This window comes from Castanea sativa, chromosome 8, assembly GCF_040712315.1.
Source record: "Castanea sativa cultivar Marrone di Chiusa Pesio chromosome 8, ASM4071231v1".
Taxonomy (NCBI): Eukaryota; Viridiplantae; Streptophyta; class Magnoliopsida; order Fagales; family Fagaceae; genus Castanea; species Castanea sativa.
Window position 1 is genome coordinate 51,026,734 of NC_134020.1, and position 25,682 is coordinate 51,052,415.

Below are 25,682 nucleotides of genomic sequence, written 5' to 3' on the forward strand. Positions count from 1 at the left end.
TCAAGTGAATATTGCCAGTCTATCATCTGAGCCACCACATGTAAAATCAAAGTATTGTAAATACTCTAATGTACACACTAGTTATATATTGTGTACGTGCTTGCCTATCTATTAGTGTTAGATTGCAAAGGATTTTAGTTTAAGAGCAAGTGTGCTCCAATCATGTTAAATAATTCACAACAAATCTGTCCATAGCCTAAATAAACCTCCATTTTCCTTAATTAGTCAAAATTCAAAACAGATACTTGCCAAGTGAGAGAAACAGTAAAGCAAGTTGCAATGCAGGAACTGACTTGGTAATGATTCATTACTCTGGCAATAAAGAGCTATAAAATCATGTGCTGTTAAACACCCTGATTTTGTCACTGATACCAAATATATCCCCTTCAATAAAGTAAATAAGAGATAAAAAGGTGAAATCCCCAAGCTGAAAACTAGTAAATGAAAGTAAAAATAAAAGTTTTTTTTTTTGATAAGTAATGATCTTTAATTAATGCAGAAACTTCCAAGTATACAGATAAAGCACCAACATCAGCCTCTCAAAATACAATGCTCTAATAAATCTGAAAAAGAATCTCAAGAGAAAAAAAATGTATAGCTCTAGCCCAATCCAGCATGGAATGAAAGAAAAAGACTTTAAGCTCAATGCTACACTGCTCACAACAACCCTCAAAACTAAGAATGCAAGACTCAGCCATTATCTAGAAGAGAATGATGATTAGAAGGTGCTTCACTGAGTCAACCTACTCACAAGTTCCTTGAATGGAGAGAGAGAGAGAGAGAGAGAGAGAGAGAACTTTTTCGGTTTCGGGTTGTACCGGAGCGAGCGAATTAGTTTCGGCGAGTTGAAGTTTCGGGAAAAGAGTAAAAGGCCTAGGGCCCATTTGATACGTGTGTTTAAATAACAATTTTCAAGTTTAAAAGGCTATTTTGGAAATATGTGTGGGTAAAAAGAGTGGAAATATATGTAATATAGTTGAAAACATGTACCAAACACCCCCTATTGTTATATTGTTTTCGTTTTTGCTTTCCCACCAATTGTTTATGTAGGGCTGATTAGCGCACGAAACTGGGGTGGGCTAGGCGTAGATGTCATTGTATAGTTGGATTGGGCCGAATAAAGCTTGATCCAAAAAGTGCAAATTATATATATATATATATATATATATATATATATATATAAAAGAAATTTTGGTTAAATTACACCTTCCATTTGCATGCATAATATTTTCACAATACTTTTACAACAAATCATAAGAGGCATATTGTTACGGGTTGTTACCGATGAACAAAAAATTAATTTTAGTAGTAGGTTTAAATTATAATTAATAACAATTTACCACTTATGATTTGTTGTGAAAGTATTATGCATGTAGCACTTCTCTATATTTTGTGACAATTACTTCCCTTGTGGTTTGTTTTACGAGGGCATTTACCTCCCTTTGTAGTAGTTTTCTTTATAGGGCATTTTCACTAATTTTAATAGAATTTGATGTGGCAAATGCTACATCACGTTACTTTTTTTAAAGATACGCGTGATATAGTTAGATTGGGCTGAATAAAGCCTAGCCCAAAAAGTGCAAATTATATATATATATATATATATATATATATATATATATATATATATATATGTATATATATATTTGAAGAAATTTTGGATAAATTTCACTTTTCACTTTCATGCATAATATTTTTACAATACTTTTACAACAAATTATAAATGGTATATTGTTACGAGTTGTTACTGATGGACAAAAAATTAATTTTAATAGCAGGTTTAGATTAGAACTAATAACAATTTACCACTTATAATTTGTTGTGAAAGTGTTGTGCATATAGCACTTCTATATATTTTGTGACAATTACTTCCCTTATGGTTTGTTTTACAAGGGCTTTTACCTCCCTTTGCTGCAGTTTTCTTTATAGGGCATTTTCACTAATTTTAGTAGAATTTGATGTGGCAAATGCTACATCACGTTACTTTTTTTAAAGATACGCGTGATATATATATATATATATATATATATATATATATATATATATATATATATATATATATATAAAAAGCCAAAACTCAGAGAAAATCTAATTAAATTTCAATTGGATTTTTAATTTTGCGACACATATCCTATCTAATTTTTAATTTTTGTGGCAGGTAAATTATTGAGTGTAAAAATCGAAGGGTCTAATTCCAACTAGATTCTAAATTAGTTTTTAATTGGAGTTGAATTTTGCGTCACGTGTCCATCTAATTTTTAATTTTTATGGCAAGTAAATTATTGAATGCAAAAACCAAAGAACCCAAATCCAATTAAATTATAAATCATGTATATATAAAATAAGAACCATTACATATTTTAGAAATGAATAGTTTAAAAAAAGTGTAAGCCAATACCATGTATAATTTGAACATCTTCTCAAATATAGATATAATTTGAACTGTATAATTGTGAATGTTTTTTAATTGTTCAATGCACGGGATTACACACTAGTTTAAATAATACACATGAATAATCATAAAAATTGTCATGTAGTGAGTTGAAAGAGATAGCTTTAACTCGATTTGGAGCTAAAAAAGTTTCTATATAAAATATGACATTCTAGGGGAGAAGATGGGCAAGGTCATGTGTGTGATTTTGCTATTGATTATAGCATTTTAATGTATTTTTAGATGACAAAGTTTGGTTACAAATTTTGTTGTATTGGCTACGACTTTCACTTAAAATATCAACATGATTACATATTTTAAAAATCTAATAATTAGATTGCATATTCTTTATGTTCTTAATACGCATGCCAATTGGAAGTTACTTCTTATTTAATCCATCAATTTATTTTTTATGTATAACTTTAGATTACAAAAACTTGAAATTTATACATTTGATTAATTACATAGTTATTGATATTTGATTTGCTGAAAATTTTACAAGAATGAAGGATATAAGAAGAAAATGTAATCCAATTGTGAATTTGTCAAAATTCACATCTAATAAAAATATATTGAGTAAAGTTGTAACCATTAGTTGTAACTTGATCTTTTTTTATTAATTTTTAAACAAAGTTCTCCTCCAAAATAATTACTTTAATAATAGATATTACTTGAAATATTTTCAATTTACTATATAAAAATGGATATTACTCCCATAATATTTATAACAAAAAAAACGATATTACCTGAAAGTTTGGTTTAAAAACTTGTCCCTTCCAAAATTGGAAATCAATCCCATCAATAACTTAACAATTAAAATGGCCGCATAGTTCATATATGCATTATAACTATGCATTTAATATAACATTTTGGTTGTTTATTTGTGACAGAATATTATACGTTTGGGACTTTAGGATTTGGATGTTGTTCTGTTGTCTAGCTCTACCTAAAAATAATTGTTATTTGTTAGGGTGGTGCTTTTTTTTTTTTCCTTCTTTTTTTTAACCATCAACAAGATGACTTTACAATTGATAATCATTATTGATTGTATATTTTTATGCAATAATAAATTATCAATTACAATAATTAAATCTTTAGTCAAGTTAGCATATAGTGGAGTTTCTTATTCTTAGTTTTGATCCTTTGAGAGGCACGTGAATCTTTTAAATGAAAAAAAAAATATTGATGATATTTGTTTATTTATGTGCAATGTGAGTGCACCATCACGCACTAACTCACTGCGTGGTTCTTGCCTCCATGGGAAGTACGCATCAACCAAATGGACTGGAGGTGGAGGATTTGGAAGTCGCCATCTGATTTAGGTCTAGGAACCAAATTGGATCTTGTAGGTCACTTACATACATGCATAGATTTATATACCAGATTACGGGTTTGGAGTTTGAGTATGGCTTGGGAACTTGTTAGCCACCAAGGCCACCCGGCTTGTGAGCCGGCCTCCATTATGTGTTGTTAAGCCATATATAATTAAAGAAGTTATTAAAAAAGCAATTATCCTTAACACTAAATGTACATCGTGCACTTAATTAAAGGGACATACACAACATGTTAAAGATCACACAATAACATAAAAGGAAACACATTAAAACCAAATTAAACAAATGTTATTAAACATCAAATTAAACCTAGCATGGCAAGATTGACCAAATAAAATATGGAAAGAAAATAAACATAATTAAATAACCTGAAACAAAGATTTCAAAGTCAAACATATTAGAAAAACATGTGAAAAAAAAAATTGAATAAAGCAAGAAATTCTACCCAAATCTGGGTTCGAGGTGCGTACACATAATTAACCATGCATATGCATGTTCAAAAACATGCTCGAACTACTCGAGTATGCGTATGAATCCTCAACACATAATATGTAAAAATCACATTTTGCAAGTTTAATTAAACAAATATTAACACAAAAAACAAATAAAGACCCTAAACACTAAACTAATATAAAGAAAATAAAACAAAACATTATCATAAGCAAATAACTATGAAACAAATAAAATAAGTATACTAAACTAACATAAGATAAACAATCATGTCAAACTTATATAAAACAAAAATAATAAAACAAAAACAACCAAAGCGGATTATGATCAGCCCAAAATCATATTAAAATATATCAAAAGATTTAAAATCAACAAACAAATTAAATATAACAAGCTAAAGAAACTATATTAAGAACTCATGTAAATCATGTTAAGCATAGGAGGAGTTCACAAAAAGAACACTCACCTTCCTTAGGATCACGAGTTTGAGATTTTTAACTGATCTCTCAGTGCCTACAACACAAAGATTAAATAGAAATAACAAAGATAATATCTCACGTTTAATTACCACTCCAACCTTAAGGTTCCTCTCAAATTTCATCTAGCCCCATAAATCTTTTTTTTTTTTTTTTTTGAGAGGGCCCATAAATCACTTAAGTATTCATAAGTCCTCCATAAAATAATTACACACAAATAAAAAAATAAACTCCAATAGATATTATTCCCTTTCAAAAGAAAATTTCTTTAAAAATATTTGGTGTGTTACACTTCTGGAGAGAGTTTTGTGGTAAAAACACATAAGATAAAAGATAATAAGAGAAGACTTGCTTCTACTGGTTCAGAAGAGACATATCCAATGTCAAATAATAACTTCATTACGTTTCATGGATGTGCGTGCAACCTAAAGAAGTGAACAAATTAGATATATATATTAAGGTTAAAATTCCATGAGAAAATTACCACATACAAACAATTACAAGACAGTTAATCAACCCAAACAGCAGATGCATTTTTCAAAATGATTGATATTTTCGAACTATAAGCATCATAGAGAGCATATATTCCTTTCAATTAAAAATAAGAAATATAATTCATAGCACTAAGGAAATGATAAGCCAAACACTCATAACTACCTATTCAATACAAACAGCACATAATACTTGTTGGCTAAGCATGAAAGTAGAAGTTTAGATTCTATTTTCATTTCTCAAAATATTGAACTTAAAATGGTCTTTATTGCACAAAATAATTCAAGGATAACGCCTTTGAGCGTTGATGAATGACAAGGGAACTAAGAATAAGAAAGGAAGAGAATAACCTAAATTGATGATGAAGATTTGAGTCATTTGACCATTAAAAAACTAAAATTGGTACAGTAGAAGCGTAACCACAACACAACAATGTTGCAAACCTGATCCTTACGAGATAGAAATGTAAAGAAATTTTAGCATCTTGGGTTCTAACTATAGAATTAAAATCAGATGGCAGATTGAAATTTCGTAACACTAGATAGAGGAAGACAGGTCATAGCCCAAAAGTTTGATGTACTAAGCAATGCAACTCCTACGAGTTTTAAAATAATATCCAGTTGTATCGTCCAATTACAAAATAGGATACAGAAGAATCTGGACACCAGAGTGAGAGTATTAGCTGAATTGGAAAAAATACACGCACCATTTTAGAAATTATCATCTAAGAAGATTAATTACAGACTCACCCAAGCTTAAGTCAACTACCAGTTGATCAAAGATTACTAGCTATCCTACACAAAGTTTTATTGTGACTTTTTATTGGGGAAAAAAAATGACTTTACAGAAAGGATAGCTAGCAATATTTCGTGGATATGACATTTGTCACACATAAAAACATTGGTAGAAAAATTGATTTAATGTTGATCTCAGAGAAAATCAAGCATTGTTAAGAAACCCAATTTTGAGTTCTTATAATGGATATGCTAATTGCTGACATTGATGATAAAGAAGAAGATTTCATTCTATGTTTGAAGTGAAAATCAAGCAATATTTCATTGAAGTTTAAGCAACCAAACTTAACAGGATTTCCATTCAAGACTTCAAGTTCATCTCATACTTCAGAAGGAAAAAAAACTTGGCAACAGAGGAAGCTTTTAGATGCAAACTGACAAACATGTTCAATACACAAAACACAATCTTTTAAACATTTCGTCAAACACACAAAACACAATATAAAACACGAAACTTCAAAAAAAAATTGTACTAATTCACACATTAAAAAACCATTACATTGTTTTTCCCAAAATAGATTCACATCATCACAAACTACACAAACACCTAATCAAAAAAACGAGTAGTAGTTTTTTTTCAAAATATAACCCGTCTATCTAATCTTAAGCCCTCTCGCCTTTGATCCTCTGAGCGAGCTGGATATCCTTGGGCATGATGGTGACTTTCTTGGCGTGAATGGCGCACAAATTGGTGTCCTCGAAGAGCCCAACCAAGTAAGCCTCGGCGGCTTCATGTAGAGCCACGACGGTGCTACTCTAGCCTCCATTATATATTGTTAGGTCATATTTAATTAAAGAAGTTACTAAAAAAGCAATTATTCTTAACCCTAAATATACATCATGCACTTAATTAAAGAGGCACACACAATATGTTAAAGATCACACAATATCAGAAAAGGAAACACATTAAAACCAAATTAAACAAGTATTATTAAACATCAAATTAAATCTAACATGGCAAGATTGACCAAATAAAATATGAAAGCAAATAAACATAATTAAATGACCTAAAACAAAGAATTCGAAGTCAAACATATCAGGAAAACATGTGAAAAAGATTAATGGGTAATTTTCATTAACATCCCCGGAGGTTTGGGTTAATACCACCCAGGTCTAATACATTTCAAAATTGACCAACTTGGTCCCTAATGACAACTTAGTCCCTAAACAAACCAAACAATTCGTTAGTGATATTCTCTTCTTTCTTTCACCTTCATCTTTGTCTCTCTAACCAAAAATACCCAACCCAAATCTTTGAATCCATAAGAACACTACCAAAATCCCACTAAAGATTTCCTGAAAATGCTACAAAAAAGCACATAAAAATCACTCTTTCAAAACCCTTCAATTCGCTTCTAAACCCTGTTGAAATCTCCTGATAACCCCAACAAAAATCCCCAAAAACTAGAAAAAATACTGACCAAACAACACACAGAAAATCAATACAAAACCACCCAAGACCCCACTTTAAACATCAGAATAGAAACCAGGGAAAAAGAAACACACACACACATACACACCACCACGAGATTAGGGTCATCATCCCCTAAAGAACATTGCCCAAATTTGAAATCGAAAGCCCATGCCCAGATCCACGCTGCCACTACAAAGACAATGGAGTGATCTAGATCGAAGCACCATCAACACTACCGTGTGGGTTTTGGTAAGAGAGAGATAGAGAGGGACGAGAGTCTGTTGATGGCATCAAACTTGGTGGGAGTCGAGAAGACCTTGCATGGTGGTGTTGCTGACACCGATGACTAAGCTTATGGATTTCACCGGTGACACATGGTTCTATTAGATAGAGATATTTGAGAGAGTAGTTTGAGAGCAGAAGAGAGAGATTGAGACAGAGGGATCTGGGACCAAATAGAAGAGAGAGAGAGAGAGAGAGAGAGAGAGAGAGTAAGGACTAGATTGGTCAATTTTGAGATATATTGCACTTGGCTGGTATTAACCCAAACCTTAAGAGAGGTTAATGAAATTTATCCAAAATTAATTAAATAAAGCAAGAAATTCTACCGAAATCTAAGTTCGAGATGCATACGCATAATTAACCATGCATATGCATGTTCAAAAACATGCTCATGCATACTCAAGTATGCGTATGAATCCTCAACACATAATATGTAAGAATCACATTTTGCAAGTTTAATTAAACAAATATATTAACAAAATAAAATAAAGAAGCATGTTAGAAACCCTAAACACTAAACTAACATAAAGAAAATAAAATAAAACATTATCATAAGCAAATAACTATGAAACAAATCAAATAAGTATACTAAACTAACATAAGATAAACAATATGTCAAACTCATATAAAACTAAAATAATAAAACTACGATGCCCCAATTTGATTGATTGTGGGATGTGTGTGGGTGTATGATGAGTCCCACATCGGGTATTTACTGGGTTGAACTGAGCTTTATTAACAACTGCAAGGAGCCTCAATTGTGACTAGTCCTTTTGAGGTATAGCGCAGATGTGGCTAGCATTTTTCCTTGGGTCGTTACATATGGTATCAGAGCCGGCCCAGTAATCTCGTGTGGGCTCGAATACACTACCCCACAAAGTGGGCCCTAACGAGGACGTTAGGGATTTAAGTGGGGGAGATTGTGATACCCCAATTTGATTGATTGTGTGATGTGTGTGGGTGTGTGATGAGTTCCACATCGGGTATTTACTGGGTTGAACTGGGCTTTATTAACAACTGCAAGGAGCCTCAATTGTGACTAGTCCTTTTAAGGTATAGCGCAGATGTAGCTATCGTTTTTCCTTGAGTCGTTACACACACAATCAATCAAATTGGGGCATCACAATCTCCCCCACTTAAATTCCTAACGTCCTCATTAGGGCCCACTTTGTGGGGTAGTGTATTCGAGCCCACGCATGATTAGGGCCCACAATTGAGGCTCCTTGCAGTTGTTAATAAAGCTCAGTTCAACCCAGTAAATACCCGATGTGCGACTCATCACACACCCACACACATCACACAATCAATCAAATCGGGGCATCACAATCTCCCCCACTTAAATTCCTAACATCCTCGTTAAGGCCCACTTTGTGGGGTAGTGTATCCAAGCCCACGCAGGATTACCAAGCTGGCTCTGATATCATATGTAATGACCCAAGGAAAAACGCTAGCTACATCTGCGCTATACCTCAAAAAGACTAGTCACAATTAAGGCTCCTTGTAATTCTTAATAAAGCCCAGTTCAACCCAGTAAATACCCGATGTAGAACTTATCACACACCCACACACATCACACAATCAATCAAATTGGGGTATCACAAAAACAAAAAGAACCAAAACAGACTATGATCAACTCCAAATCATATTAACACATATTAAAATATTTAAAGTCAAAAAACAAATTAAATATAACAAATTAAAGAAACTATATTAAGAACTCATGTAAATCTTGTCAAGCATAGGAGGAGTTCACGAGAAGAACACTCACCTTACTTGGGATCACGAGTTTGAGGTTTTTAACCGGCCCCTTAGTGCCTACAACACAAAGATTAAATTAAGAGAACAAAGATAATAAACGCAATAGTTTTGGGTAATCACAAGTCAAGAACAAGATTAGTTTTGAAAAAAAATTAGAAAACAAACTTTCTGCTTGAGAACTAACTAAAAAGAGGTTTTTTGATGATTAAGAAACATGCTAAGGTCCATGTGAAATATGATTAGAGTTTAGAAAACATAGTTTGGAGCCAAAAAAATAACTCTCTCTAGCTAAGGTTTAGATTGGAGACATAAGGTGAGTATTTATACATATAAAATAGGGTTTTAGGGCCTTTTGGAGGGTCTTAGACGTTACAAAGAATAAAGCTTTGATCTCTTAAAATTCAGTCTTTGAGGTTCTGGAATTGAGCATACATGCACACTAAATTCCACTGCACTGCCAACCCAACTTCAATCAGCCATAGCATACTCATTTTAAATCCAAATTATACAAAATTTATGTTAAAATTAAAGCTCAAGATGTATAATTTCCAATGAAATAAAAATTCACTAAACATTATTTGTGCGTCAAAAGTTATAACCAAAATAATGAGCAAATGTCATTTTTAAACATCGTTTTCAAAGCAATTTGAGCATTTTTTTTAGTTGTGATTACCTCCGAACTATTAAGAACTCTTTAATTAACATTGGTCAAAGTATGTCAAGCTCATTATTGGGGTCGGGAACCAAATATTATTAACAAGTACAAAATGAGATGTCTACATACAAGAATCCAAAAATAATAAAAAGGGACTATTGAAAATGGAACTTCACCATTATAAGCATAATGTAGTTCAACATCTAGACTTCTAAAAATTTATTAAATATTTTTTAATTATGTTAATGGCTAGTAAAGAGTAAGGAAAAAAATCAATGACCTACTATTTTGTTTATAAAGTAGTTGTACTTGGATTGTATTTACTCTTCCACTTACTACTGCAATTATTTCAAACAAGCATTTTCAATCATAAATATTATCCAAATAAATTTCATAACAAAATGGAAGGTGTGATTCTAGTCTTTCAAGAGGGCATTTTGATTTATGCATTAAAGGAAATTGTTGTGAAATTTAGTTCAAAATTAATCATAGATGATTTCAGCATTCAAAAGAGTATGAAGTTCCATTTTAATATATCATAAATTATTGAGTTGAAATATATTAAGAAAATTTTATATGTACATTTTTTTTTTTTATTTTATTAATACTAAATAAGTGAACTACTTATTTTACTTTCAATGTTATTATATTCCTTATTTTTTTAATGATAAAAAATTTTGTTCATGTTATGGCCTTCCAAAGTCAAATTCATGAATTTTTCGATGAATAAACTGGAATATCAAGTCAGTCATTTGCAACAGCCATAAGATCATTATTTCATACATACAATAAAATTAATATAAATTTTTTATAACTTGGATTACAAACTCACATCTCTTAAAATAGTTTGATACATTGAGTGCTTCATACACAGATTCACCAAAGATCTATTATAGAGACCTTCATTATTCAATAAGGATGCCCATGGCAGAGTCAGGAATTTATTTTTGGGGGGCCATATGTAATTTGCTTTTGTTTGTGCAAAATGTATAATAGTAATGTGCAATTTTTTTTTGGACTATTTCTTTTTGCTTGAAATGCCCTAATAAATTGTTTAGTAGACCAAATTATGGACCAAAGTTTAATTTTATTGGGCATAAAAAAAACTTAGTGGTCACAAATCTTTTTTTAAGGTTTGGCAATATTTACTATTAGGTATGGGGGGGTAAAATGATAAGGCTATTTAAAAATTTTCAAATTATTGAAGATATTTCCAAAAAAAAATTAATTTTTTTAGAAATTTTGGGGGGGCCCAGGCCCCCCTCGGCCCTTTAATAGCTATGCCACTTATGCATATTTAAAAATACAAAGATAACAAATTTGCCACACTTGACTTCTAAAGAGAAGCATTTATTCTCATAAAATATTTAAACTGAGACAATGGTAGACCTTAAGCACTATGATGGGCCTTTTTGAGATGGGGGGCTGGGCTTCCTCTTGCCACGCTAAGGCCCAAAGGTTCTGGGTTAGCGAGTCGAGACCAGTCCAATTGCAATTCACCTCAAACCAACTTATGCACAAACTAAGGCCCCTTTGCTGAGGACTTCAGTCACATGCCCATAGCAGATGAAATTGTTACAAAAGAGTTATGGCTGACAAATATAATATAACAACAATAAAGGGGATGTGCTTACCGTTAGCCAAAATAAACTGAAGATACTCAATTGAGATAAAGAAAAGAACGGCACAACAACAGGAAACGCAATGTAAAAAGTGAAGTGGCTAAGATTAAAGAGAAATAATACTAATGCTTAAACAATAACAGACTAAAAGAACGACACAACAACAGGATGCGCTTTCTTTCTCTCTCTTTCCCATTTCACCCAATCGGATTACACCATACGCACCAACCAAAAAAGAAAAAGAAAAAAAGAAGCATATACTAATAGTTTGATACTTTGATTACTAATTAATTACTATTTTATCTTCTTTTTTTTTTTTTTAAAAAAAAAACTCTCATTTCCAACTATTTTTACTCATCAAATATATAAGGTCTCGCCATTTCAACTTTCTCACTCTCTTTCCTCGCCGCATTTTCCTCAAACTTTCAAACTCTCAAGTCCTGCATTGTTGAAATGGTGAATCGATGGCTGAGGCCTGAGGTACTCTCAGATCAATAGTTGTTTTTCCACAACACTTTTATAGTATTGACTAAAAAATATCTATCCATCAATCTTTGATTTGATTTTCTGTTTATGTCTTTTCTTTCTATAATTAGATAAGAGTTTTAGATCTATCTCAGTCCCAAATATTTAGTATTGTGTTTTTTTTTTTGTTTTTATGGTTAGCGTAGGTTTATCCGTTGTTTGCGGTTGTAGAAGTTGCAATAGGGATCTGCGGGTTCCAGTTCATCCGCAAAATCTGCATCAACCCTGAAGTCAAATTGTGTGATGTATTGTATGTGATGAAGTCATAATGAAACACCCCTTGACCCTAGAAAAGGGGCAAGCCACATAACCCATAAAAGGGGCATACAAATATTACAAGATAAAATATCATCCCCTTTCATATATGAGTAGGTGTGATGCAATCATATTTAATGTTGTACCCTCCATAAACTTGTAAAAGGGGTAAACTAAACAACCTTGTAAAAATGGAACGGCAAGGATTGTGAGCCAATATACTATACCCTTGCATATATGGATAGATTGCATGATGTCATGCAATGTATGTGATGCAATCATAACTTGTGGACTATCCTTTTGACCTTGTAAATGTGGTACAATAGAGCTTGCAAGATAAAATAACATACCCTTGCATGTAAGGGCGGCAGCATGTTGAAGCCAGGGTGGTCATAGGACCACCCTAAACGGGAAATTTATATATATATATATATAATTTAAAATTTTATATTTGTTTGTCCTTAAAAAAAATTGTGACCACCCTCAGTTTTTTTTATGCCTAATAAAACTATACTTTTGTCTATAATTTGGTCCACTTAACAATATATTGGGCCTTTAAAGCAAAAAGAAACCAAAAAAAAAATTATTGAACAAAAATCTAAAAAAGAAAAAAATTATAATAATAGCAAGACAAAAAAGAACTCAAGGAGAAAAAAGCCCAAGATCAATCTGAACCTCACTCACTACTCAAGCAGATTTTTAAATCAATAAAAAATAATAATAATTAAATTTCTATAAACTAATTAACTAAACACCCAATCAAATTTTCAACCAAAAAAATTCCTAACCTAAAGGGATATAAGAACCTTAGGTCCTCTGCAAAAGCGACTCAGCAACGCTGCAACAGCCACACCCAGAGCAGTCGACGGTGAGATCAGAGATTCCCTTGCCCAGATCGGAGATTGGAGACGGCAAGATAGGAAAATAAGAACCTAAGGCAACATCAAGGTATTTCAGTTCTCTCTCTTTTTCTTTATCTCATCTTTGCACTGAGCCTCTAATTGAGAGCGGCGTTCTCACTATCTCATAGTCATCCTTGTGACTATTTTTTGATAATGCAGTGTATTGACTTAGACTTAGACTTACTGACTTGGCCAAAATGGCCATTTACCACCTTTTTTCAATATTTTTAGCCAAAAAGTACTGTTTCGAAATAAATGGCGATCTACCACTTTTTCCAGTACTCGAGCTCACCAAATTTTCTAGTTCCACCGTGGCATGCCAGCATGGCATTTCAAATTTAAAAAATGCGCTTAGTACTCGAGTTTCCTAGACTCGAGTACCGTATAGTGTGGTACCTGATTCCACTAAACTCGGGTACCAATCTGGGTTGGCTGCGATTTGTTAAGCGTATCATGTCATTTGATACTCGAGCTTCATGGACTCGGGTACTATTAACACAGTACCTGAGTCCGTGAAACTCGAGTATCAATCTGTGTTGGCCTGAATTTGTTGAGTTATCATGCAGATTAATACTCGAGTTTCATGGACTCGAGTATCAATCTATGTTGGCCTCAATTTCTGGAGTGTTTGAATCATGCACCTCGAATCTTTACGTCCATTTGCATGAAGTTCTAGCTTATTACACACTCTTAAAATCCATTTGATTTTTAGTGAACATTTTTTAGTGCTCTTTATTTAGGAAAGAGTTAATGAGGTGTTGCCATCTCCAGGCTCCCAAGTTTGTATGGGAAGACATCACATAATGGAGAGTGGAGAAGTGTAGGGGAAAATCTCTCCAAGCTGTGGTGTGTAAGCTAGCTTTAGGATCAATCTACGATATTTGGCATCAGAGAAATGCAATTATCCTTGGAAAGGGCATTTTGAAATATGAAGGCTCTCTCTCGAACAGAGTCATTGCAATACTTGGAGTTTTAACTGGAAGATTTTGCAGTGCATTTCTTAAATGGGGTTTGTTTAGATTTTGGTTGCTAGTAGGGTGGTTTTACAAAGGCTACCTCTTCCTTATGTGTGTTTTTTGTCCTTTACTGTGACATGCAATTGTATAGCTACTCTTTACTAGGACTAGGAGTTCTTTTGGTCTGTGAGTTGAGATAGTAACTGTACATTGCTTTTTAGTTTTTAGTAGTTTATAAAAATATTTCTCATTCATCTTAAAAAAAAAAAAAAGCATTGAAAGGAACATCTAGAATGCAAAAAGCGATTTCAAAGATAAAACTAACATATGCATGGCTGATCCACATCAAGATTATCACATGTCTTGCAATCTTCTTTGCCACACAATTCCTTTTGCCTAAAATGATGTGAATATAAAAATCCATGTAAGAAAAATCACCTGTCATGGAAGATAATTGAAATAAGAAGTGAAATGATTCTGTTGTTTTTTAATGACCAAAACAAGGAGAATGAATAAAAATTGGTTCTTGTACAAGTCAGCTATCTTCTTGGTATGCTGAACAAAAGATTATACAAATATTACTAGAATACATTTTGGATACTCTATTTTGTGATAATAATATGGTTCTTATACAAGTCAACTATCTTCTTGGTCTGTAGAGAAGTTAGGCTCTTCTGGCTTAAACAATTTGGGCATTTGCAAGGTGGTGGCATCAGCTTTTTGTTGAATCCCTCTTCTGGTGTTTGCTGCAAACTTTGAGGCCAATATTTTAGCTCCCATTTGCTGTGCTTTGTCCACTAATAATCTGCCAGCACCTTCATCCTTATAATTAGCGTTTGATCCATCCCAATAGTTGAATTCTTGGTCCCAAACGTGTCCATGGTAGTTGTCCTCTTGTCTAGCCAACTCCATTTGCTTCTTTCTTCTCATGTACCGTCTCCGTGTAACTTGTAGAAAGCAAGCTCCCCAACTTCTCCACTAGTGGGAGTAGTACCTGAAAGCATGATGGAGTTTCTTGCTGTGGAGGCGCTTAAATTGACTAGCAACAAACTTGAGGTCTTATGGTCTTCAGCTCTGAGTGCAAATGCCTCAACTTCAGTTAGGGACTTGACTGTTCAAGTTGAGGATGGAAGGTTGAGGCTAGAGGTGGGCATTAGAGCCCATGTCAGTAACTCTTCACCACAAAAGTCACCAGGCCTGGGGGTAATCAAGTTGAAGAATCCTGACCTTCCACCATTGGTTGTGGAGCTCTCTAGTTGGCCTCTAATGATGAATAGCATCTCATTCACTGGATCACCCTCCTAAACTATGTATGTTTCTTTAGTATTCAAGGATGAGATAAGGCGTTCACATATGGCATCAAGATCAAAGACACAAAATTTCCATTTTTTAAGTTAATTACTATTGGGAGGGAAAATATCTTTCCTTTGGATAAAGCAGGCTCCCAATTGGACCCACAGTCAACAACAATCTACAAGAAACTACCCAAAATTAAAATTAGAGGTTTTCAATTCATCCAAAATGAATCTGCATGTCTATATCTCAAAGAACTTTAATAAAAGAAGATAGACATAGTAAATAATTGGAAACTTCTCAATCTACCTGTAAGGAAGAATTGTAATCTTCTGATCCATTTGCCATCTTAACAGGCATTTTGTATTCTTCCTCAATATGAAATTGCTTGCGAAGTGAAACATTGCCAGGAACAGAATTTGGATCAACAATTGACTCTGACAAAGATTTTCTTCCAGAACCATGTTGTTCAATGGCCGATGCTAGATTTTGTCGAGCAACAAAATCAACAAAACGTTGGGAAGAATCATTACTAAGGTGAGCAACCAACCCTGTGGACGATAAGTATTTCTCAAATAGCAAAGCTCTTGTGCTTTTCCGGTGGTAGATCTTTGTCCCTTGGATGATTCACTCTTTTCCATTAGCAGGACCTCAACCTAAAACAAAACAACAAATGGTTAGAAAATAAAGGAAGTCAATGATCGAATGCAAGTCAACGAATGTACAAATACATGATTTCTATATCCAACCTGATTTGACGGCTCCTTTTTGGATCCCCCAAAGGCAACAAGAAAATCATTTTCCTTGTGTTGTACAAGAACTAGGCTGAAACCCTGAGAATACAACAATCTTTAGCCAAAAAATTTCATCTTGCCAAGAAGAATGCTACTAACACTACACACATCATCTAAAAATGATATCAGATAACAAATATCATAGCAATTATGGACTAATTACATCGGCTCAGGCAACCCATAAGCTCAAATGTCATCTTTATGCAGTATTCCCATAAGCTCAATAGCGAAAGTGAAAGCCATACAAAGGCTATGCACAATTTGAGATGGCATCAATATGGACTTCCCAACGTAAAGCTTAACAGCTAAAATGGATGATAAGTTTTGACTAATTTGAGAAAGTAATCAAAGAACTAACAGATAAATCCAAGCCTTCTAGGATAAAATAGAAAGCTCATGGATTTACGGCCATTAAAAAGTGTATTACTTTTATAGAGATATCAAAAAATTAAATTGATGCATAATTTTGGCACATCATATGGCATGAGGCTAGCATTAAAAAGATTGCGATACTTGATAATGGAAAGAACAGAATCTATATGACTCACCTTATTGGTGGTGATGGAAGATGGCAGTGATGCAACAGCCACAGACCACTCAACCTTTAAAACATCAAAGACCAAAGTCTCAAAATGTCCTGGAATAATTAGGAATAAAAAGTTCATAAATGAATGTTTAAAAAATATTAGTGAAACTAGAGAAAAATTTCTCAAAGCTGCACTGCATTTGATCCACATCAAAACTCAACTCCCAGGCTAGTGAGATATTGAAGATCTTAACATGAGGATAGAGCACTTAGTTATGAAGGTGAAAAAAACATCAATAGTAGCTAGACAGGGTCTGAATGTACCCAAATTTTACAAATATAAACTTCTTCAAATCATGGGAATCAAAGGAGTTGAAAGCCAGCCCTTTTTTTTTTTTTTTTTCAATCTTCCTCTCTTCTCTTTCTTTTCTCCTAAGTCATCGAATGCTTTCTCAGAACCAAAATTAGGTTGATTTGGATAGCCTTCCTACATTATAGTATAGGTGGCAACTTATATGGTTGAAATCATCACCATGCTCCAGAGTTTAGAACCATTGCGACTCTGTGTGTATTAAACAAGCCAAGAAAAGAATAAGAAACACTGAAACATATGGCAGGAACATCCTAAAGTAGATAGGTCTGGATTGTCTATCCAAGATTGAATGATGTGAAAGTAAGAATATCAGAGGCATGAAGACCCTTGAAGATCTATTAGGGGGAAACAAAAGGAGGAGCAAAAGCTACTTCTTGCATCAAACCTAACATAATACTGTAATGAGCAGCAAGTTCAATCAATTCGTGGTTGCAACATGAGAGAAAGGTCCACATGCTTTTTAAGTGACCGAATGAGAGAAAAGGGTCAAAATATTCTAACAATGCTTCTAAGCTCGTAAGGCATACGTTTTTTCCTGCTTCCACCCCCCGCTATATACCATTTAGTTCCACACAAGACTCCACAGGAACCAGCTCTTGGCGATGGATGGAAACCACGTACCTTTATTCTTGACCATACCATCTGAGAAAGAAGATCTAATTATCAAAATGTCAAATCTAAAGAATTTTTAGCTTGCTTCTATGAGAGATGAAATTACTCGCTCACATAATCCATTAAAAAAAAAAAATAGATGAGAAGATGTTCCACATACCATTTCAAAGTCAAAAGAGTACATGTCATTCAAAGTCTTGGACTTCGATGCTCCTCCAAATAAAAAAAGAGTTTTATCATCATAAAGAGTTGCCACATGGTTAGATCTTGGAGATGGCCCTGTTCCTCTGTACGTACAATTGAAAAGAATAAGAAAGACCCTTCGCTCCTAAATCAAGGGATATGACAACAAGAAGTTCAACCAGAATTCTCCATGACAAAGGTGACAAGTACTAAACTTTAAGTATAAGGAACAAAATAGTATCAACAAATTTCACAAAGTACACTAGAACCTACTCACGTGTAATGAAGAGGAAGCCATGTCAAAGATTTCTCAAAAGTAAGCCATTTTAGATAAAAGATGCATGTACATTTACAGTAGTCAATAAATGTTTGTACTCTCCACATTCAAGAATTAGAAGGATGCCACGGTTCAAACTTAGCATACCAAATCCGCGAGACCACCACTCGTCGGGGCCTCGTTCCGCTTAGGGCATGTTCTTCTGTTATGCCCCTCTTGGTCACACAACCCGCATTGCACCTTCCTCCCCCCCTCCTTCCATGGTGTGGTCCTAGGCCGTTTCCCGTCCTCGTCCATCTCATTCCTAATTCGTGTTAAGACAGGGCGACCTTTCTCTCAGATCAATCGGGGGTTAGGGAGGACCCTTCGAGTTTCTTTAGGGAGGACCCTTCAAATTTCATAGTACATTTGCAGATCATGATTGATAAAAGTAATTTGAAGAACTTTTACTATTTCTATTGAAACATATAAGGAAATGGGAATCAGGTAACTATACAACATAAGGGCAGTCAAGAAGTGCAAAATTGCTGCTGCTGCTGCTCTCTCTGGATCATAGTATACTGTAGTGTCATCTGGTCTAAGGTACCATCTTGTCATACTTCCATCTTCCAGGTCCTCACTAGTTGAAATCCCAAAAAAAATTGACCCAATAAAATACATCAACACTAGGATAAAAAACAAAAAGTAGACAATCTTATCCATCCTTTTCTCAATTTTGCTTCTCTTGGACCGAGGAGCAGTAGAATTTTGCATAACCTTTGTATCATGACCAGTAAAGATTACTGCCCCATAAATAAAACCCATAGGTTCGAAGTTTTGAACCCCTAAGCAGTAGCTGCTGAGGTGAAAGAGGGTACTGCTGTTCCTCAAGCTCTAAACCACCTACAAAAGAGTACAAATTTGCATTGGGGTCTTCACATTTTATTATAGCCTTGAAATTTTGGGAGCTTGAGTCTTCATGCAAGTTTGAAGTAGCATCCAATGCTTGTTTCAGTTTCAAATTGGTTTCTCCATCTAGGTTCATGATCTCAACGTAGCAAATTGCTTCCTCATAACTTGAAGAAGGTAAGATGAGATCAGCAGGAAAAAATTCATCCTTTTCCACCTTCACTATATCTCCAACTTTCAAATCCGTCCAATTAGCATTATCGAATACACCATCACTATGATGCACTTTAACCTGTCTGTTGTTCACCTCAATATCCTGACAACATTATTGTAGACCAGATTATGAACCATGTAAGGAAATATCATAAAATAGCGTAGAAAAATCAGAATATCAGAAATTAAAAGAAGCAAAAGAATGAAACGGATTTCTAACACCAACTTCTATTTTTGAAATGAAAACAAAATACTAATCTTATAATTTATTGGAAAAAGAAAATTTAATAAAGATCTGATTTGGCACTGCAGGTATCAATTTTCCATAGCAAGTAGAGACAAACAAGAATAAATCCACTGGTTCCAAAAACCCATTTTGTTGAAGTAAAGTTACCAAAATAAACAGTCACAAAGCAATGAATTTTCCATCAAGAAAAAAGTTGTACAGCCAAATAATCCAAATCCCGAGTCTGACTATGGATCTTCTTTCAAGATATATCCTTTAAAAGAACAAATATAACATTCCCAACAACTTCTTTTCAACTTTTCAGGACCAAATATTTAAAACTTTTCCAAAAATAAGTTAATGAATCAGGTTGTGAGATAGTAAATTAAACCAATGAGGTCTGTCACCTCATTGGTTTAATTTACACCTCTCCGACCAATGAGGTCTGCCATCTTTCCACTTATTAATCCACCCATTACTCCTCCAATAGTCAATATTGAACCAAAAACTGAATACTGCACGAGTCAGAAACAATTTAAATAGATAAAGAATTGATTGGCAATGAAAAAATCTCTACGCAAACAGATAAATGTAACAATGAAGTGGAATAACCAGGGTTGCGTTCAAAATTTTAGCAACAGCAACTGCATCACATATCTTCAAAGAAACAAGGTAAACACTGAAGTTAAATAGAATATACTATACACGCAAACTGTTAGCTACTATATAAATTGTGTCCTATTCTCTCCCTAATGCATTTTCAACCTTCCATATTCTTGGTCACTTACCCCCATCTTATGCTGTTCTGCTGTTGAACTGACTGAAACAACAACAACAACAACAAGAGAAATCTTAGAGGGAACAATAAATTTAAAAATAAAATAAATAAAAAAAGTTTAGACACAATTTTTCATAACCACAGTCCACCATTGAGATAATAATGTAACAGTATGGCTCACGGATTATGAAATAGAAGATTCAAGCAGATCATAAACAACAATATTCAAGGTTAGATTCTAAGACCTTTGACTGGTCTCACCTTTTGGTTTCACCAATGCGAATTGACCATCGAAAATCATCCCCGTTTTCTTCTCCTCACTGGTTCCTTCACGGGTCTCACCTTGCCTGAAAAGAACAGAAGAAAATACTAATATTCAAATCGTTTAACCATAAAGAGATGCATATGTAATCGGTATAAGAGGGGGAGTACCATGTCCAGTCCCACAATCAGGAGAATGTGTCCGTGTCCGTTGCGGCCTTCGCAGCCGATCCTCACTGTGTGACGCCTCTGGTGGGGGGGTGGGTATCTCTACCTGGATGGCACCAGGGGTAGGCATGAATCTCATCTCATCTCTACCACACACATCTGTGGGAATAGTGCCGAAAGTCGGTGGGGGAGAGGATGTGGGTGGGCAGGTATCATCGGGAACCATGGATGGGAACCGACATGTCTCACCATGGGCAAACGTATGGGATGGACCCGCATCATCATGTGCCATAGAGCCCATGTCATAACCAGTGTCCAAACACATCTCATCTGATTTCTGACTTACCTCCTCCATGGTGTGGTCATGCACGGGTGTGTGACGCCCACCCGATGTGTGACGACGACCAGTTGTGGGACGCTGACTAGATTGACGACCTCCATGCCCTTGACGTCCACCTGCTTGCCAACCACACCCTACAGCTGGTTCACTTGTGTTGCCCACAGTGCATGCATCGTCCAAGGTCAATCAACTGATCTCGTCAACAGATTGAAAGGCATTAATACAATCGATGCAAATCTCAGACCCTGGTTCAAACTTCGCCATGATCCTCAACTGTGATTCAACCTGTCATAAGTATACAAGAATAGTGTTAGGATTTGGAACTAAACTATGCAAAGTGAGGTACATTTATAACATAACAATCTTTGTAAACTTACCAAAGTGTCCCAGTATGAGGTCTCTTTTGTAATATGCCGAACAGTGATGGGACAATACCACACCATATACTCGTCATTGTAGCTCATTACCCCATGAAAGGGCGGTGCTTCAGCAATTGTGGCGTGCACAACCCATCTAGCAATATGAGTGGCATGTTCATCAACCCAGTTTTTTTCGTGCTTGCCCTAGAGTGTTATCTTGTGAAGTTCAATTGAAGTATCAACATTGTCCAGTACGCCTTGCTTCATCCCAAACTGTCAGAGAATACGGTCGGGGTGATGGCCTTCAACCACCCAAAAATGTATGAGCGGCACAATGGACCTCCATATGTGTTGGCCTACTGCACAATATGCGGGCAGGGAACTCAAATAATCTCTATATGGCTCCTAGACAATCTACAATGATCCAACAAATGCAAACAACCATATTACCAATATAATTAGAAAAAAATGTGTAACGAATGTGACCAATACATGCCAAAGTGGTTCCCACTTGTAAGGCACGATACCTGATTTGGCCGGAGCGAAGCAAGCGACACACAATAGGCGCGTAGGACGTGCATTGGATGGTCAGTTGTTATCTTAGCCCCTTTCCATCTACCAAAAAACACTGACAAAACCTTCATATTAGTTACTTACATGATTCCCGTGCGAAAAAAATTAATGCAGAAATGTAAAACGATAACTAAAATGAAGATCCTACATATCTGATAGCAAGTGGACCTGGGGGCAGTGCCTGGTATAGATGCCTCATCACAGGACATATGTGTGGAAACCTCGCCCACGCCCACGCCCACGCCCACAACTGCACTAATAGCAGTGCACCGCCAATTTGCTTGGCTGTCTTCTCTGATGCCTTACAAATGTGTCTATATAGCCAACTTAGTGCTGCACTACCCCAACTATAATTCTTTCTATTACTGATTGGATTGAAAAATTGTAGATACATGATTGAGAGCCGTTCGCCAGACTTGTCCATAAACAGTATACTACCCAACATTTGGAGTATGTAAAACCGAGCATACTGCTGCACACACACCTCAGTGGCGTCAGTAGGGAGAGGGTTGCGAAACTACTCCTCCAGCCATTTGGCTTTTATCCTCGACCCTTCCAACACTGCAGTGTTCTTTTTCGTACCAACTGGTCTGTCCGGTGGAGGGGGGTACCTCACAATTCGATGCAAAAGTCACGCCACTTGTCTATATGGGTAAATCCCACCACCGGCAAGCCATGTACAGGTAACCCCATTATGACCTCTATGTCTTGTAGAGTGATGGTCATCTCACCGTGGGGCAAGTGGAATGAGTGCGTCTCTGGCCGCCATCTCTCCACTAAGGCCGTGATTAGTGCATGGTTAAGGTCCATATGTGGGACCCAAAGTAGCCCATCTAACCCCGCGTCTGTGATATAAGTGGCAATCCATGGATCTAACCCACCTTCAAATAGACCTTTCTCTCGGTGACGACAAGTCAGTACACCTGGCACTTCCTGCAAACAGAGCAGCTTAATACTAATAATAGCATTCACTAACCACGTAATAATTACACTTCAAACTTAAATGCCAAAAATCTTTCTACTACATATATTGACTACGATTTTGGACTTGTGCATACCTCGCCTGCCAAAGGAGCATCCCAAAGCAAACTTGAACGATGCATAGGTTGCCTCATCAAGACAGTCCCTATAGAGGATCCCGCTCGATGTGGGTCCATATCTGGCATAAACTAAAGGTGATTAATGGCCCATTAGCATATTCATAAAATACCCATAAGCATTCAGTTTAATACATACACACACATATATATATATATATACACACAAAGAAAGGAGACACATTTTATGGCCTCAGAAGAAAATCAAATATTTACTCATTCCTAAGCCACTTGCATTAGATATTAAAATGAACGAATACAAATATATTTTCTTTTCTCAAGTAATTAGTCCCTCAAAACCAGTAAAGCCAATATAAGTAGAGCTAACCTCCCTTGATCAATCCCAATTCGCAATATATATATGGAAAGAGTATTTACTGAAGATTTATGCGTTTAACTCAAGACTGCAGCTTACTTGTGTCAAAGTTAGTGAAATTACTAAGATATAATGGCATCTAAATTACAAAGATAATTAATTTTATTGCAATTTTTTTTTTTTTTTTTTGGTTGGAGGTGGTTCAAAACAAAATCAAATTTTTGTAACAAAATATCAATAAATGAACAAATATTAGATTACCCATGGAAAGGAGTGTTTTCTTGCATAAGTGACAGCATTCACACAATGCACGGTACCAATTACTTAAGGCATATACATAATCCCAAGCAATTATAGCCTACCGACCATAAGAACAATTTAACATGGTACGCAGAAAATTTGAATAACCAAGATTAGGGATCTACAACAACAATATTAACAACCAAGTCTTGGTCCCAAAATTTTTTAGGTCTGTTATGAATTTTCAATGGACTAACCAAGATCAACCACATTTACACCATTCCATCCAATATGAAGTCATCCTATGCAGCATTGCTAGTAGGGGATGCCCCAACATGTATCTTTAGTGGATTTAATCACAATAAAGTGATTAAATTTTACACTAGCAAAATCAAAATCAAGGTGCAATAAAGAAAATTTACCCCTCTTATTTCAACTCAAAATGTGAGAAACCACAACATGCAAGCCTCTTGCTACTAGAAAGAACACAACAATTAGTACCTAAAATTAACCATTCACCCACTTTCAAGGTGTGGAATGAAAATAAATGACCTTACAATATAGACCATGTATAGTTAATTAGCCATACGGCATCACAAAACTTTAAAATTCATACTACCCAAACAGTGGAAGAGCAGCCCATTGCAACTAAATTATTAAACAGTGGCTAGTCAATGAGTGACAGTGTATAGCTAGCAATAGTTATAGCATCATAAAAGCTATGACGCACAGACACGGACACGGACACGGATACGGTAATACGGCAATTTTTGAAAAACTCGGGCACGACACAACATGGACACGGCAATCAAATAATTAATTAAATTTTATATTTATGCATATTTTTAAATATTTTTAGACATAAAATACGTTTATATCTTGAATTTAAATTATGTACAAACTACAAATAAGTAAACTAAGACCCAAAGTAGTACAATAATACACATAAAATGTTTAGAGTACAAACCAAAAGTTTAAATAGGCTAAATTCAATATCAAACAAAAAACATAAAAGGAAATAAGCAGGACACACAAAAACAAGCTTTAGTAAAATCACCTACAATATTTAACTTTAATAAATAAATAAAACTATAACAAAACACACACAAAAAAATCACTAAATTCATAATTAACATTATAATTTATAAGGCAAGGTTGAGTAAAGAAGAAAAAAAATAAAAATATATATACACAGTAAAGTATAACACAGTGAGTGGGATTAAAAAAATAAAATAAAAAGCTTTGGGTGTTATAAATATAACACGCCACAATACACCAAACCAAAAGTCCTAAGCAATCAGCAAATAAAAGAAAGAAAAAAGAAAAAAAAAGAAATCACGAAACAAAAAGAGAGAAGAGAAGAAGCTCGGACCTGTCCACGCCGAGAGAGAGAGAGATCGGAAGGAACAGAGGGACAGAGGGAGCTCGCCGACTCACCGATCGGCTCGATGTAGCTCCGGCGAGGGACAAGGGGCAGCAGGCAGAGGGAAATCAAAGGTTGGGCTGTGTGGGTTTCTGATATTTCACTTCTCACTTATGGGCTGTGTGGGTTTCTGTTTTGTTTTGTTTTTTTTCCATTGCTAGCGTGTCCACCGCATTGGCGCCATGTCGGCGCCGCGTCGGTGCCGTGTCGAAGAAGCAAAAAAAAAAAGACACCGCTCGGACACCGGTGTTCGGCGAGTCTTACCGGTACTGGTGTCTGACACGTGTCGGACACCAGTACGTTGGCAAAAATGCTGTGTCGGTGCAACCTAGCATAAAAGTTCCCAACATATAGAGAAAGCACAGGCATCAAACGTTACAATCTTTGACCACCCAA

At 35.1% G+C, this 25,682-nt stretch overlaps 2 long non-coding RNA genes across 2 annotated transcripts in view; both read right to left on the reverse strand.

The window, feature by feature from the left end:
* Positions 1-16,231: 16,231 nt before the first annotated feature.
* On the reverse strand, positions 16,232-17,070 carry LOC142608213 (uncharacterized). The gene is made up of 3 exons (XR_012839447.1): positions 16,982-17,070; positions 16,389-16,472; positions 16,232-16,295 (listed from the first exon to the last, which is right to left on the reverse strand). It is a non-coding gene; the product is annotated as an uncharacterized LOC142608213 (long non-coding RNA).
* A 367-nt stretch (positions 17,071-17,437) lies between these two features.
* LOC142608212 (uncharacterized) overlaps positions 17,438-25,682 on the reverse strand; it is a 76,011-nt gene continuing 67,766 nt past the window's right edge. Inside the window, exon 3 of the long non-coding RNA XR_012839446.1 lies at positions 17,438-17,974. This is a non-coding gene — a long non-coding RNA (uncharacterized LOC142608212). The remainder of the gene's footprint in view (positions 17,975-25,682) is intronic.